Here is a 14,446-nt window from a genome sequence, read left to right on the forward strand (position 1 = left end):
GGGCTTTGTGCTAGAGTGAAAACTGACTTTCAAACAAGTGGGAAATGACGAATTGACGGTTGCCATATATAATTCCTGTTCAATCTGTTAGATATTGAAAAGAAACTTGGTTACAACAGTTTAAAATTCAATCCAAGACCTTAGAACACTATGTGAGTTGGACTGAACCTTTTAGAAATCAAAATAATAGAATCTTGTTTGGTGTAGGATGGTATCTGAAAAGCTCGGAAAATAAGTAAATAGAGACATACTCTCTGTGGGGCCGTGTTCAAACACTGAAAGACGTCATAGAAACAGTTGCTTAGTCAAGAGGATACCGATTACATTTGTATTTCCGGGAAAAAACTTGTCGTTTTTAGAAAACCCGGCATATATATATTCAAAATTCAAGCCTGTAGAGTTCAGAACACGATGTTAGTTAGATTAAATCTCTACGAAGTCAATAAAATAGATCCTGGAGTTGTATGGAAATATATCAGAAAGGTTAGGGTCCATGTAAATACAGCTTTACACTATCGGGGCCGTGTTCTAAGAGTGAAAACTGACTTTCAAACACTTCTAAAATAACGAATATACGGTTGCCATATATAATTCCTGTTCATTCTGTTATTTAAAAGAAACCTGGTTACAACCCTTTAAAATAGATTCTATAGACCTTAGAACACAATATGAGTTGGACAGAACCTTTAAGAAATCAAAATAATAGGACCTTCTTTTGTGTAGTAGGGTATCTGAAAAGCTGAGAAAACAAGTAAGTAGAGCCATACTCTCTGTGGGGCCATGTTCCAAAACTGAAAGCCGTCATAGAAACAGCTGTTTAGTCACGAGGATACTGATTACATTTGTATTTATGGGAAAAAACTTGGCGTTTTTAAAAAAGGCCACATAAAATTCTTCAAAATACGAGCCTGTAGAGTTCAGAACACGATGTTAGTCAGATTAAATCTCTAAGAATTCAAAAAAATAGATCATGGAATTGTATGAGAATATATCTGAAACGCTAGGTTTCCATGGAAATACAGCCTTACTGTGGACGGGGCCGTGTTCTAACAGTGAAAACTGACTTTCAAACAGTTCAGAAATGACGAATATACGGTTTCCATGTATAATTCTTGTTAAATCTGTTAGATATTTAAAAGAAACTTGGTTACAAAACTTTAAATTTCAATCTATAGACCTTAGACCACAATGTGAGTTGGACAGAACCTTTAAGAAATCAAAATAATAGGACCTTCTTTTGTGTAGGAAGGTATCTGAAAAGCTCCGAAAACAAGTAAGTAGAACCTTACTCTCTGGGTGCCGTGTTCAAACACTGAAAGCTGTCCGAGAAACAGCTGTTTAGTCACGAGGATACTAATTATAATTGTATTTCCGGGAAAAAACCCGGCATCAAAATCTTCAAAATTAAAACCTGTAGAGTTCAGAACACGATGTTAGTTAGATTAAATCTCTAAGAAGTCAATAAAATAGATCCTGGAGTTGTATGGGCATATATCTGAAACTCTAGGCTTCCATGTAAATACAGCCTTACTGTAACTGGGCTTTGTGCTAGAGTGAAAACTGACTTTCAAACAAGTGGGAAATGACGAATTGACGGTTGCCATATATAATTCCAGTTCAATCTGTTAGATATTGAAAAGAAACTTGGTTACAACAGTTTAAAATTCAATCCATAGACCTTAGAACACTATGTGAGTTGGACTGAACCTTTTAGAAATCAAAATAATAGAATCTTGTTTGGTGTAGGATGGTATCTGAAAAGCTCGGAAAATAAGTAAATAGAGACATACTCTCTGTGGGGCCGTGTTCAAACACTGAAAGACGTCATAGAAACAGTTGCTTAGTCAAGAGGATACCGATTACATTTGTATTTCCGGGAAAAAACTTGTCGTTTTTAGAAAACCCGGCATATATATATTCAAAATTCAAGCCTGTAGAGTTCAGAACACGATGTTAGTTAGATTAAATCTCTAAGAAGTCAATAAAATAGATCCTGGAGTTGTATGGGAATATATCTGAAACGTTAGGGTCCATGTAAATACAGCTTTACACTATCGGGGCCGTGTTCTAACAGTGAAAACTGACTTTCAAACACTTCTAAAATAACGAATATACGGTTGCCATATATAATTCCTGTTCATTCTGTTATTTAAAAGAAACCTGGTTACAACCCTTTAAAATAGATTCTATAGACCTTAGAACACAATATGAGTTGGACAGAACCTTTAAGAAATCAAAATAATAGGACCTTCTTTTGTGTAGTAGGGTATCTGAAAAGCGAGAAAACAAGTAAGTAGAGCCATACTCTCTGTGGGGCCATGATCCAAAACTGAAAGCCGTCATAGAAACAGCTGTTTAGTCACGAGGATACTGATTACATTTGTATTTATGGGAAAAAACTTGGCGTTTTTAAAAAACGCCACATAAAATTCTTCAAAATAGGAGCCTGTGGAGTTCAGAACACTATGTTAGTTAGATTAAATCTCTGAGAATTCAAAAAAAAATAGAACATGGAATTCTATGAGAATATATCTGAAACGCTAGGTTTCCATGAAAATACAGCCTTGCTGTGGACGGGGCCGTGTTCTAACAGTGAAAACTGACTTTCAAACAGTTCAGAAATGACGAATATACGGTTTCCATGTATAATTCTTGTTAAATCTGTTAGATATTTAAAAGAAACTTGGTTACAAAACTTTAAATTTCAATCTATAGACCTTAGACCACAATGTGAGTTGGACAGAACCTTTAAGAAATCAAAATAATAGGACCTTCTTTTGTGTAGGAAGGTATCTGAAAAGCTCCGAAAACAAGTAAGTAGAACCTTACTCTCTGGGTGCCGTGTTCAAACACTGAAAGCTGTCCGAGAAACAGCTGTTTAGTCACGAGGATACTGATTACATTTGTATTTATGGGAAAAAACTTGGCGTTTTTAAAAAAGGCCACATAAAATTCTTCAAAATACGAGCCTGTAGAGTTCAGAACACGATGTTAGTTAGATTAAATCTCTAAGAATTCCAAAAAATAGATCATGGAATTGTATGAGAATATATCTGAAAGGCTCGGTTTCCATGGAAATACAGCCTTACTGTGGACGGGGCCGTGTTCTAACATTTTAAAACTGACTTTCAAACAGTTCAGAAATGACGAATATACGGTTTCCATTCATAATTCTTGTTAAATCTGTTAGATATTTAAAAGAAACTTGGTTACAAAACTTTAAATTTCAATCTATAGACCTTAGACCACAATGTGAGTTGGACAGAACCTTTAAGAAATCAAAATAATAGGACCTTCTTTTGTGTAGGAAGGTATCTGAAAAGCTAAGAAAGCAGGTAAGTAGAGTCTTACTCTCTGTTGGGCCATGTTCCAAAACTGAAATCCGTCGTAGAAACAGCTGTTTAGTCACGGGGATACTGATTACATTTGTATTTATGGGAAAAAACTTGGCGTTTTTAAAAAAGGCCACATAAAATTCTTCAAAATACGAGCCTGTAGAGTTCAGAACACGATGTTAGTTACATTAAATCTCTAAGAATTCAAAAAAATAGATCATGGAATTGTATGAGAATATATCTGAAACGCTAGGTTTCCATGGAAATACAGCCTTACTGTGGATGGGGCCGTGTTCTAACAGTGAAAACTGACTTTCAAACACTTCTAAAATAACGAATATACGGTTGCCATATATAATTCCTGTTCATTCTGTTATTTAAAAGAAACCTGGTTACAACCCTTTAAAATAGATTCTATAGACCTTAGAACACAATATGAGTTGGACAGAACCTTTAAGAAATCAAAATAATAGGACCTTCTTTTGTGTAGTAGGGTATCTGAAAAGCGAGAAAACAAGTAAGTAGAGCCATACTCTCTGTGGGGCCATGATCCAAAACTGAAAGCCGTCATAGAAACAGCTGTTTAGTCACGAGGATACTGATTACATTTGTATTTATGGGAAAAAACTTGGCGTTTTTAAAAAACGCCACATAAAATTCTTCAAGATAGGAGCCTGTGGAGTTCAGAACACTATGTTAGTTAGATTAAATCTCTGAGAATTCAAAAAAAAATAGAACATGGAATTCTATGAGAATATATCTGAAACGCTAGGTTTCCATGAAAATACAGCCTTGCTGTGGACGGGGCCGTGTTCTAACAGTGAAAACTGACTTTCAAACAGTTCAGAAATGACGAATATACGGTTTCCATGTATAATTCTTGTTAAATCTGTTCGATATTTAAAAGAAACTTGGTTACAAAACTTTAAATTTCAATCTATAGACCTTAGACCACAATGTGAGTTGGACAGAACCTTTAAGAAATCAAAATAATAGGACCTTCTTTTGTGTAGGAAGGTATCTGAAAAGCTCCGAAAACAAGTAAGTAGAACCTTACTCTCTGGGTGCCGTGTTCAAACACTGAAAGCTGTCCGAGAAACAGCTGTTTAGTCACGAGGATACTAATTATAATTGTATTTCCGGGAAAAAACCCGGCATCAAAATCTTCAAAATTAAAACCTGTAGAGTTCAGAACACGATGTTAGTTAGATTAAATCTCTAAGAAGTCAATAAAATAGATCCTGGAGTTGTATGGGCATATATCTGAAACTCTAGGCTTCCATGTAAATACAGCCTTAATGTAACTGGGCTTTGTGCTAGAGTGAAAACTGACTTTCAAACAAGTGGGAAATGACGAATTGACGGTTGCCATATATAATTCCTGTTCAATCTGTTAGATATTGAAAAGAAACTTGGTTACAACAGTTTAAAATTCAATCCATAGACCTTAGAACACTATGTGAGTTGGACCGAACCTTTTAGAAATCAAAATAATAGAATCTTGTTTGGTGTAGGATGGTATCTGAAAAGCTCGGAAAATAAGTAAATAGAGACATACTCTCTGTGGGGCCGTGTTCAAACACTGAAAGACGTCATAGAAATAGTTGTTTAGTCAAGAGGATACCGATTACATTTGTATTTCCGGGAAAAAACTTGTCGTTTTTAGAAAACCCGGCATATATATATTCAAAATTCAAGCCTGTAGAGTTCAGAACACGATGTTAGTTAGATTAAATCTCTAAGAAGTCAATAAAATAGATCCTGGAGTTGTATGGGAATATATCTGAAACGTTAGGGTCCATGTAAATACAGCTTTACACTATCGGGGCCGTGTTCTAACAGTGAAAACTGACTTTCAAACACTTCTAAAATAACGAATATACGGTTGCCATATATAATTCCTGTTCATTCTGTTATTTAAAAGAAACCTGGTTACAACCCTTTAAAATAGATTCTATAGACCTTAGAACACAATATGAGTTGGACAGAACCTTTAAGAAATCAAAATAATAGGACCTTCTTTTGTGTAGTAGGGTATCTGAAAAGCGAGAAAACAAGTAAGTAGAGCCATACTCTCTGTGGGGCCATGATCCAAAACTGAAAGCCGTCATAGAAACAGCTGTTTAGTCACGAGGATACTGATTACATTTGTATTTATGGGAAAAAACTTGGCGTTTTTAAAAAACGCCACATAAAATTCTTCAAAATAGGAGCCTGTGGAGTTCAGAACACGATGTTAGTTAGATTAAATCTCTGAGAATTCAAAAAAAAAAGAACATGGAATTCTATGAGAATATATCAGAAACGCTAGGTTTCCATGAAAATACAGCCTTGCTGTGGACGGGGCCGTGTTCTAACATTGAAAACTGACTTTCAAACAGTTCAGAAATGACGAATATACGGTTTCCATGTATAATTCTTGTTAAATCTGTTAGATATTTAAAAGAAACTTGGTTACAAAACTTTAAATTTCAATCTATAGACCTTAGACCACAATGTGAGTTGGACAGAACCTTTAAGAAATCAAAATAATAGGACCTTCTCTTGTGTAGGAAGGTATCTGAAAAGCTCCGAAAACAAGTAAGTAGAACCTTACTCTCTGGGTGCCGTGTTCAAACACTGAAAGCTGTCCGAGAAACAGCTGTTTAGTCACGAGGATACTAATTATAATTGTATTTCCGGGAAAAAACCCGGCATCAAAATCTTCAAAATTAAAACCTGTAGAGTTCAGAACACGATGTTAGTTAGATTAAATCTCTAAGAAGTCAATAAAATAGATCCTGGAGTTGTATGGGCATATATCTGAAACTCTAGGCTTCCATGTAAATACAGCCTTACTGTAACTGGGCTTTGTGCTAGAGTGAAAACTGACTTTCAAACAAGTGGGAAATGACGAATTGACGGTTGCCATATATAATTCCTGTTCAATCTGTTAGATATTGAAAAGAAACTTGGTTACAACAGTTTAAAATTCAATCCATAGACCTTAGAACACTATGTGAGTTGGACTGAACCTTTTAGAAATCAAAATAATAGAATCTTGTTTGGTGTAGGATGGTATCTGAAAAGCTCGGAAAATAAGTAAATAGAGACATACTCTCTGTGGGGCCGTGTTCAAACACTGAAAGACGTCATAGAAACAGTTGTTTAGTCAAGAGGATACCGATTACATTTGTATTTCCGGGAAAAAACTTGTCGTTTTTAGAAAACCCGGCATATATATATTCAAAATTCAAGCCTGTAGAGTTCAGAACACGATGTTAGTTAGATTAAATCTCTAAGAAGTCAATAAAATAGATCCTGGAGTTGTATGGGAATATATCTGAAACGTTAGGGTCCATGTAAATACAGCTTTACACTATCGGGGCCGTGTTCTAACAGTGAAAACTGACTTTCAAACACTTCTAAAATAACGAATATACGGTTGCCATATATAATTCCTGTTCATTCTGTTATTTAAAAGAAACCTGGTTACAACCCTTTAAAATAGATTCTATAGACCTTAGAACACAATATGAGTTGGACAGAACCTTTAAGAAATCAAAATAATAGGACCTTCTTTTGTGTAGTAGGGTATCTGAAAAGCGAGAAAACAAGTAAGTAGAGCCATACTCTCTGTGGGGCCATGATCCAAAACTGAAAGCCGTCATAGAAACAGCTGTTTAGTCACGAGGATACTGATTACATTTGTATTTATGGGAAAAAACTTGGCGTTTTTAAAAAACGCCACATAAAATTCTTCAAAATAGGAGCCTGTGGAGTTCAGAACGCGATGTTAGTTAGATTAAATCTCTAAGAATTCAAAAAAAATAGAACATGGAATTCTATGAGAATATATCTGAAACGCTAGGTTTCCATGAAAATACAGCCTTGCTGTGGACGGGGCCGTGTTCTAACAGTGAAAACTGACTTTCAAACAGTTCAGAAATGACGAATATACGGTTTCCATGTATAATTCTTGTTAAATCTGTTAGATATTTAAAAGAAACTTGGTTACAAAACTTTAAATTTCAATCTATAGACCTTAGACCACAATGTGAGTTGGACAGAACCTTTAAGAAATCAAAATAATAGGACCTTCTTTTGTGTAGGAAGGTATCTGAAAAGCTCCGAAAACAAGTAAGTAGAACCTTACTCTCTGGGTGCCGTGTTCAAACACTGAAAGCTGTCCGAGAAACAGCTGTTTAGTCACGAGGATACTGATTACATTTGTATTTATGGGAAAAAACTTGGCGTTTTTAAAAAAGGCCACATAAAATTCTTCAAAATACGAGCCTGTAGAGTTCAGAACACGATGTTAGTTACATTAAATCTCTAAGAATTCAAAAAAATAGATCATGGAATTGTATGAGAATATATCTGAAACGCTAGGTTTCCATGGAAATACAGCCTTACTGTGGACGGGGCCGTGTTGTAACAGTGAAAACTGACTTTCAAACAGTTCAGAAATGACGAATATACGGTTTCCATGTATAATTCTTGTTAAATCTGTTCGATATTTAAAAGAAACTTGGTTACAAAACTTTAAATTTCAATCTATAGACCTTAGACCACAATGTGAGTTGGACATAACCTTTAAGAAATCAAAATAATAGGACCTTCTTTTGTGTAGGAAGGTATCTGAAAAGCTCCGTAAACAAGTAAGTAGAACCTTACTCTCTGGGTGCCGTGTTCAAACACTGAAAGCTGTCCGAGAAACAGCTGTTTAGTCACGAGGATACTAATTATAATTGTATTTCCGGGAAAAAACCCGGCATCAAAATCTTCAAAATTAAAACCTGTAGAGTTCAGAACACGATGTTAGTTAGATTAAATCTCTAAGAAGTCAATAAAATAGATCCTGGAGTTGTATGGGCATATATCTGAAACTCTAGGCTTCCATGTAAATACAGCCTTACTGTAACTGGGCTTTGTGCTAGAGTGAAAACTGACTTTCAAACAAGTGGGTAATGACGAATTGACGGTTGCCATATATAATTCCTGTTCAATCTGTTAGATATTGAAAAGAAACTTGGTTACAACAGTTTAAAATTCAATCCATAGACCTTAGAACACTATGTGAGTTGGACTGAACCTTTTAGAAATCAAAATAATAGAATCTTGTTTGGTGTAGGATGGTATCTGAAAAGCTCGGAAAATAAGTAGAGACATACTCTCTGTGGGGCCGTGTTCAAACACTGAAAGACGTCATAGAAACAGTTGTTTAGTCAAGAGGATACCGATTACATTTGTATTTCCGGGAAAAAACTTGTCGTTTTTAGAAAACCCGGCATATATATATTCAAAATTCAAGCCTGTAGAGTTCAGAACACGATGTTAGTTAGATTAAATCTCTAAGAAGTCAATAAAATAGATCCTGGAGTTGTATGGGAATATATCTGAAACGTTAGGGTCCATGTAAATACAGCTTTACACTATCGGGGCCGTGTTCTAACAGTGAAAACTGACTTTCAAACACTTCTAAAATAACGAATATACGGTTGCCATATATAATTCCTGTTCATTCTGTTATTTAAAAGAAACCTGGTTACAACCCTTTAAAATAGATTCTATAGACCTTAGAACACAATATGAGTTGGACAGAACCTTTAAGAAATCAAAATAATAGGACCTTCTTTTGTGTAGTAGGGTATCTGAAAAGCGAGAAAACAAGTAAGTAGAGCCATACTCTCTGTGGGGCCATGATCCAAAACTGAAAGCCGTCATAGAAACAGCTGTTTAGTCACGAGGATACTGATTACATTTGTATTTATGGGAAAAAACTTGGCGTTTTTAAAAAACGCCACATAAAATTCTTCAAAATACGAGCCTGTGGAGTTCAGAACACGATGTTAGTTAGATTAAATCTCTAAGAATTCAAAAAATATAGAACATGGAATTCTATGAGAATATATCTGAAACGCTAGGTTTCCATGAAAATACAGCCTTGCTGTGGACGGGGCCGTGTTCTAACAGTGAAAACTGACTTTCAAACAGTTCAGAAATGACGAATATACGGTTTCCATGTATAATTCTTGTTAAATCTGTTAGATATTTAAAAGAAACTTGGTTACAAAACTTTAAATTTCAATCTATAGACCTTAGACCACAATGTGAGTTGGACAGAACCTTTAAGAAATCAAAATAATAGGACCTTCTTTTGTGTAGGAAGGTATCTGAAAAGCTCCGAAAACAAGTAAGTAGAACCTTACTCTCTGGGTGCCGTGTTCAAACACTGAAAGCTGTCCGAGAAACAGCTGTTTAGTCACGAGGATACTGATTACATTTGTATTTATGGGAAAAAACTTGGCGTTTTTAAAAAAGGCCACATAAAATTCTTCAAAATACGAGCCTGTAGAGTTCAGAACACGATGTTAGTTACATTAAATCTCTAAGAATTCCAAAAAATAGATCATGGAATTGTATGAGAATATATCTGAAAGGCTCGGTTTCCATGGAAATACAGCCTTACTGTGGACGGGGCCGTGTTCTAACATTTTAAAACTGACTTTCAAACAGTTCAGAAATGACGAATATACGGTTTCCATGTATAATTCTTATTAGATCTGTTCGATATTTAAAAGAAACTTGGTTACAAAACTTTAAATTTCAATCTATAGACCTTAGACCACAATGTGAGTTGGACAGAACCTTTAAGAAATTAAAATAATAGGACCATCTTTTGTGTAGGAAGGTATCTGAAAAGCTAAGAAATCAGGTAAGTAGAGTCTTACTGTCTGTGGGGCCATGATCCAAAACTGAAAGCCGTCAAAGAAACAGCTGTTTAGTCACGAGGATACTGATTACATTTGTATTTATGGGAAAAAACTTGGCGTTTTTAAAAAAGGCCACATAAAATTCTTCAAAATACGAGCCTGTAGAGTTCAGAACACGATGTTAGTTAGATTAAATCTCTAAGAATTCAAAAAAATAGATCATGGAATTGTATGAGAATATATCTGAAACGCTCGGTTTCCATGGAAATACAGCCTTACTGTGGACGGGGCCGTGTTCTAACAGTGAAAACTGACTTTGAAACAGTTCAGAAATGACGAATATACGGTTTCCATGTATAATTCTTGTTAAATCTGTTAGATATTTAAAAGAAACTTGGTTACAAAACTTTAAATTTCAATCTATAGACCTTAGACCACAATGTGAGTTGGACAGAACCTTTAAGAAATCAAAATAATAGGACCTTCTTTTGTGTAGGAAGGTATCTGAAAAGCTCCGAAAACAAGTAAGTAGAACCTTACTCTCTGGGTGCCGTGTTCAAACACTGAAAGCTGTCCGAGAAACAGCTGTTTAGTCACGAGGATACTAATTATAATTGTATTTCCGGGAAAAAACCCGGCATCAAAATCTTCAAAATTAAAACCTGTAGAGTTCAGAACACGATGTTAGTTAGATTAAATCTCTAAGAAGTCAATAAAATAGATCCTGGAGTTGTATGGGAATATATCTGAAACGTTAGGGTCCATGTAAATACAGCTTTACACTATCGGGGCCGTGTTCTAACAGTGAAAACTGACTTTCAAACACTTCTAAAATAACGAATATACGGTTGCCATATATAATTCCTGTTCATTCTGTTATTTAAAAGAAACCTGGTTACAACCCTTTAAAATAGATTCTATAGACCTTAGAACACAATATGAGTTGGACAGAACCTTTAAGAAATCAAAATAATAGGACCTTCTTTTGTGTAGTAGGGTATCTGAAAAGCTGAGAAAACAAGTAAGTAGAGCCATACTCTCTGTGGGGCCATGATCCAAAACTGAAAGCCGTCATAGAAACAGCTGTTTAGTCACGAGGATACTGATTACATTTGTATTTATGGGAAAAAACTTGGCGTTTTTAAAAAACGCCACATAAAATTCTTCAAAATACGAGCCTGTGGAGTTCAGAACACCATGTTAGTTAGATTAAATCTCTAAGAATTCAAAAAAAATAGAACATGGAATTCTATGAGAATATATCTGAAACGCTAGGTTTCCATGAAAATACAGCCTTGCTGTGGACGGGGCAGTGTTCTAACAGTGAAAACTGACTTTCAAACAGTTCAGAAATGACGAATATACGGTTTCCATGTATAATTCTTGTTAAATCTGTTAGATATTTAAAAGAAACTTGGTTACAAAACTTTAAATTTCAATCTATAGACCTTAGACCACAATGTGAGTTGGACAGAACCTTTAAGAAATCAAAATAATAGGACCTTCTCTTGTGTAGGAAGGTATCTGAAAAGCTCCGAAAACAAGTAAGTAGAACCTTACTCTCTGGGTGCCGTGTTCAAACACTGAAAGCTGTCCGAGAAACAGCTGTTTAGTCACGAGGATACTAATTATAATTGTATTTCCGGGAAAAAACCCGGCATCAAAATCTTCAAAATTAAAACCTGTAGAGTTCAGAACACGATGTTAGTTAGATTAAATCTCTAAGAAGTCAATAAAATAGATCCTGGAGTTGTATGGGCATATATCTGAAACTCAAGGCTTCCATGTAAATACAGCCTTACTGAAACTGGGCTTTGTGCTAGAGTGAAAACTGACTTTCAAACAAGTGGGAAATGACGAATTGACGGTTGCCATATATAATTCCTGTTCAATCTGTTAGATATTGAAAAGAAACTTGGTTACAACAGTTTAAAATTCAATCCATAGACCTTAGAACACTATGTGAGTTGGACTGAACCTTTTAGAAATCAAAATAATAGAATCTTGTTTGGTGTAGGATGGTATCTGAAAAGCTCGGAAAATAAGTAAATAGAGACATACTCTCTGTGGGGCCGTGTTCAAACACTGAAAGACGTCATAGAAACAGTTGTTTAGTCAAGAGGATACCGATTACATTTGTATTTCCGGAAAAAAACTTGTCGTTTTTAGAAAACCCGGCATATATATATTCAAAATTCAAGCCTGTAGAGTTCAGAACACGATGTTAGTTAGATTAAATCTCTAAGAAGTCAATAAAATAGATCCTGGAGTTGTATGGGAATATATCTGAAACGTTAGGGTCCATGTAAATACAGCTTTACACTATCAGAGCCGTGTTCTAACAGTGAAAACTGACTTTCAAACACTTCTAAAATAACGAATATACGGTTGCCATATATAATTCCTGTTCATTCTGTTATTTAAAAGAAACCTGGTTACAACCCTTTAAAATAGATTCTATAGACCTTAGAACACAATATGAGTTGGACAGAACCTTTAAGAAATCAAAATAATAGGACCTTCTTTTGTGTAGTAGGGTATCTGAAAAGCGAGAAAACAAGTAAGTAGAGCCATACTCTCTGTGGGGCCATGATCCAAAACTGAAAGCCGTCATAGAAACAGCTGTTTAGTCACGAGGATACTGATTACATTTGTATTTATGGGAAAAAACTTGGCGTTTTTAAAAAACGTCACATAAAATTCTTCAAAATACGAGCCTGTGGAGTTCAGAACACGATGTTAGTTAGATTAAATCTCTAAGAATTCAAAAAAAATAGAACATGGAATTCTATGAGAATATATCTGAAACGCTAGGTTTCCATGAAAATACAGCCTTGCTGTGGACGGGGCCGTGTTCTAACAGTGAAAACTGACTTTCAAACAGTTCAGAAATGACGAATATACGGTTTCCATGTATAATTCTTGTTAAATCTGTTCGATATTTAAAAGAAACTTGGTTACAATACTTTAAATTTCAATCTATAGACCTTAGACCACAATGTGAGTTGGACAGAACCTTTAAGAAATCAAAATAATAGGACCTTCTTTTGTGTAGGAAGGTATCTGAAAAGCTCCGAAAACAAGTAAGTAGAACCTTACTCTCTGGGTGCCGTGTTCAAACACTGAAAGCTGTCCGAGAAACAGCTGTTTAGTCACGAGGATACTGATTACATTTGTATTTATGGGAAAAAACTTGGCGTTTTTAAAAAAGGCCACATAAAATTCTTCAAAATACGAGCCTGTAGAGTTCAGAACACGATGTTAGTTAGATTAAATCTCTAAGAATTCAAAAAAATAGATCATGGAATTGTATGAGAATATATCTGAAACGCTCGGTTTCCATGGAAATACAGCCTTACTGTGGACGGGGCCGTGTTCTAACAGTGAAAACTGACTTTGAAACAGTTCAGAAATGACGAATATACGGTTTCCATGTATAATTCTTGTTAAATCTGTTAGATATTTAAAAGAAACTTGGTTACAAAACTTTAAATTTCAATCTATAGACCTTAGACCACAATGTGAGTTGGACAGAACCTTTAAGAAATCAAAATAATAGGACCTTCTTTTGTGTAGGAAGGTATCTGAAAAGCTCCGAAAACAAGTAAGTAGAACCTTACTCTCTGGGTGCCGTGTTCAAACACTGAAAGCTGTCCGAGAAACAGCTGTTTAGTCACGAGGATACTAATTATAATTGTATTTCCGGGAAAAAACCCGGCATCAAAATCTTCAAAATTAAAACCTGTAGAGTTCAGAACACGATGTTAGTTAGATTAAATCTCTAAGAAGTCAATAAAATAGATCCTGGAGTTGTATGGGCATATATCTGAAACTCTAGGCTTCCATGTAAATACAGCCTTACTGTAACTGGGCTTTGTGCTAGAGTGAAAACTGACTTTCAAACAAGTGGGAAATGACGAATTGACGGTTGCCATATATAATTCCTGTTCAATCTGTTAGATATTGAAAAGAAACTTGGTTACAACAGTTTAAAATTCAATCCATAGACCTTAGAACACTATGTGAGTTGGACCGAACCTTTTAGAAATCAAAATAATAGAATCTTGTTTGGTGTAGGATGGTATCTGAAAAGCTCGGAAAATAAGTAAATAGAGACATACTCTCTGTGGGGCCGTGTTCAAACACTGAAAGACGTCATAGAAATAGTTGTTTAGTCAAGAGGATACCGATTACATTTGTATTTCCGGGAAAAAACTTGTCGTTTTTAGAAAACCCGGCATATATATATTCAAAATTCAAGCCTGTAGAGTTCAGAACACGATGTTAGTTAGATTAAATCTCTAAGAAGTCAATAAAATAGATCCTGGAGTTGTATGGGAATATATCAGAAAGGTTAGGGTCCATGTAAATACAGCTTTACACTATCGGGGCGGTGTTCTAACAGTGAAAACTGAC

This window comes from Myotis yumanensis, unplaced genomic scaffold, assembly GCF_028538775.1.
Source record: "Myotis yumanensis isolate MYYU_CA2020_CCGP unplaced genomic scaffold, mMyoYum1.0.hap1 SCAF_21, whole genome shotgun sequence".
Lineage (NCBI taxonomy): Eukaryota > Metazoa > Chordata > Mammalia > Chiroptera > Vespertilionidae > Myotis > Myotis yumanensis.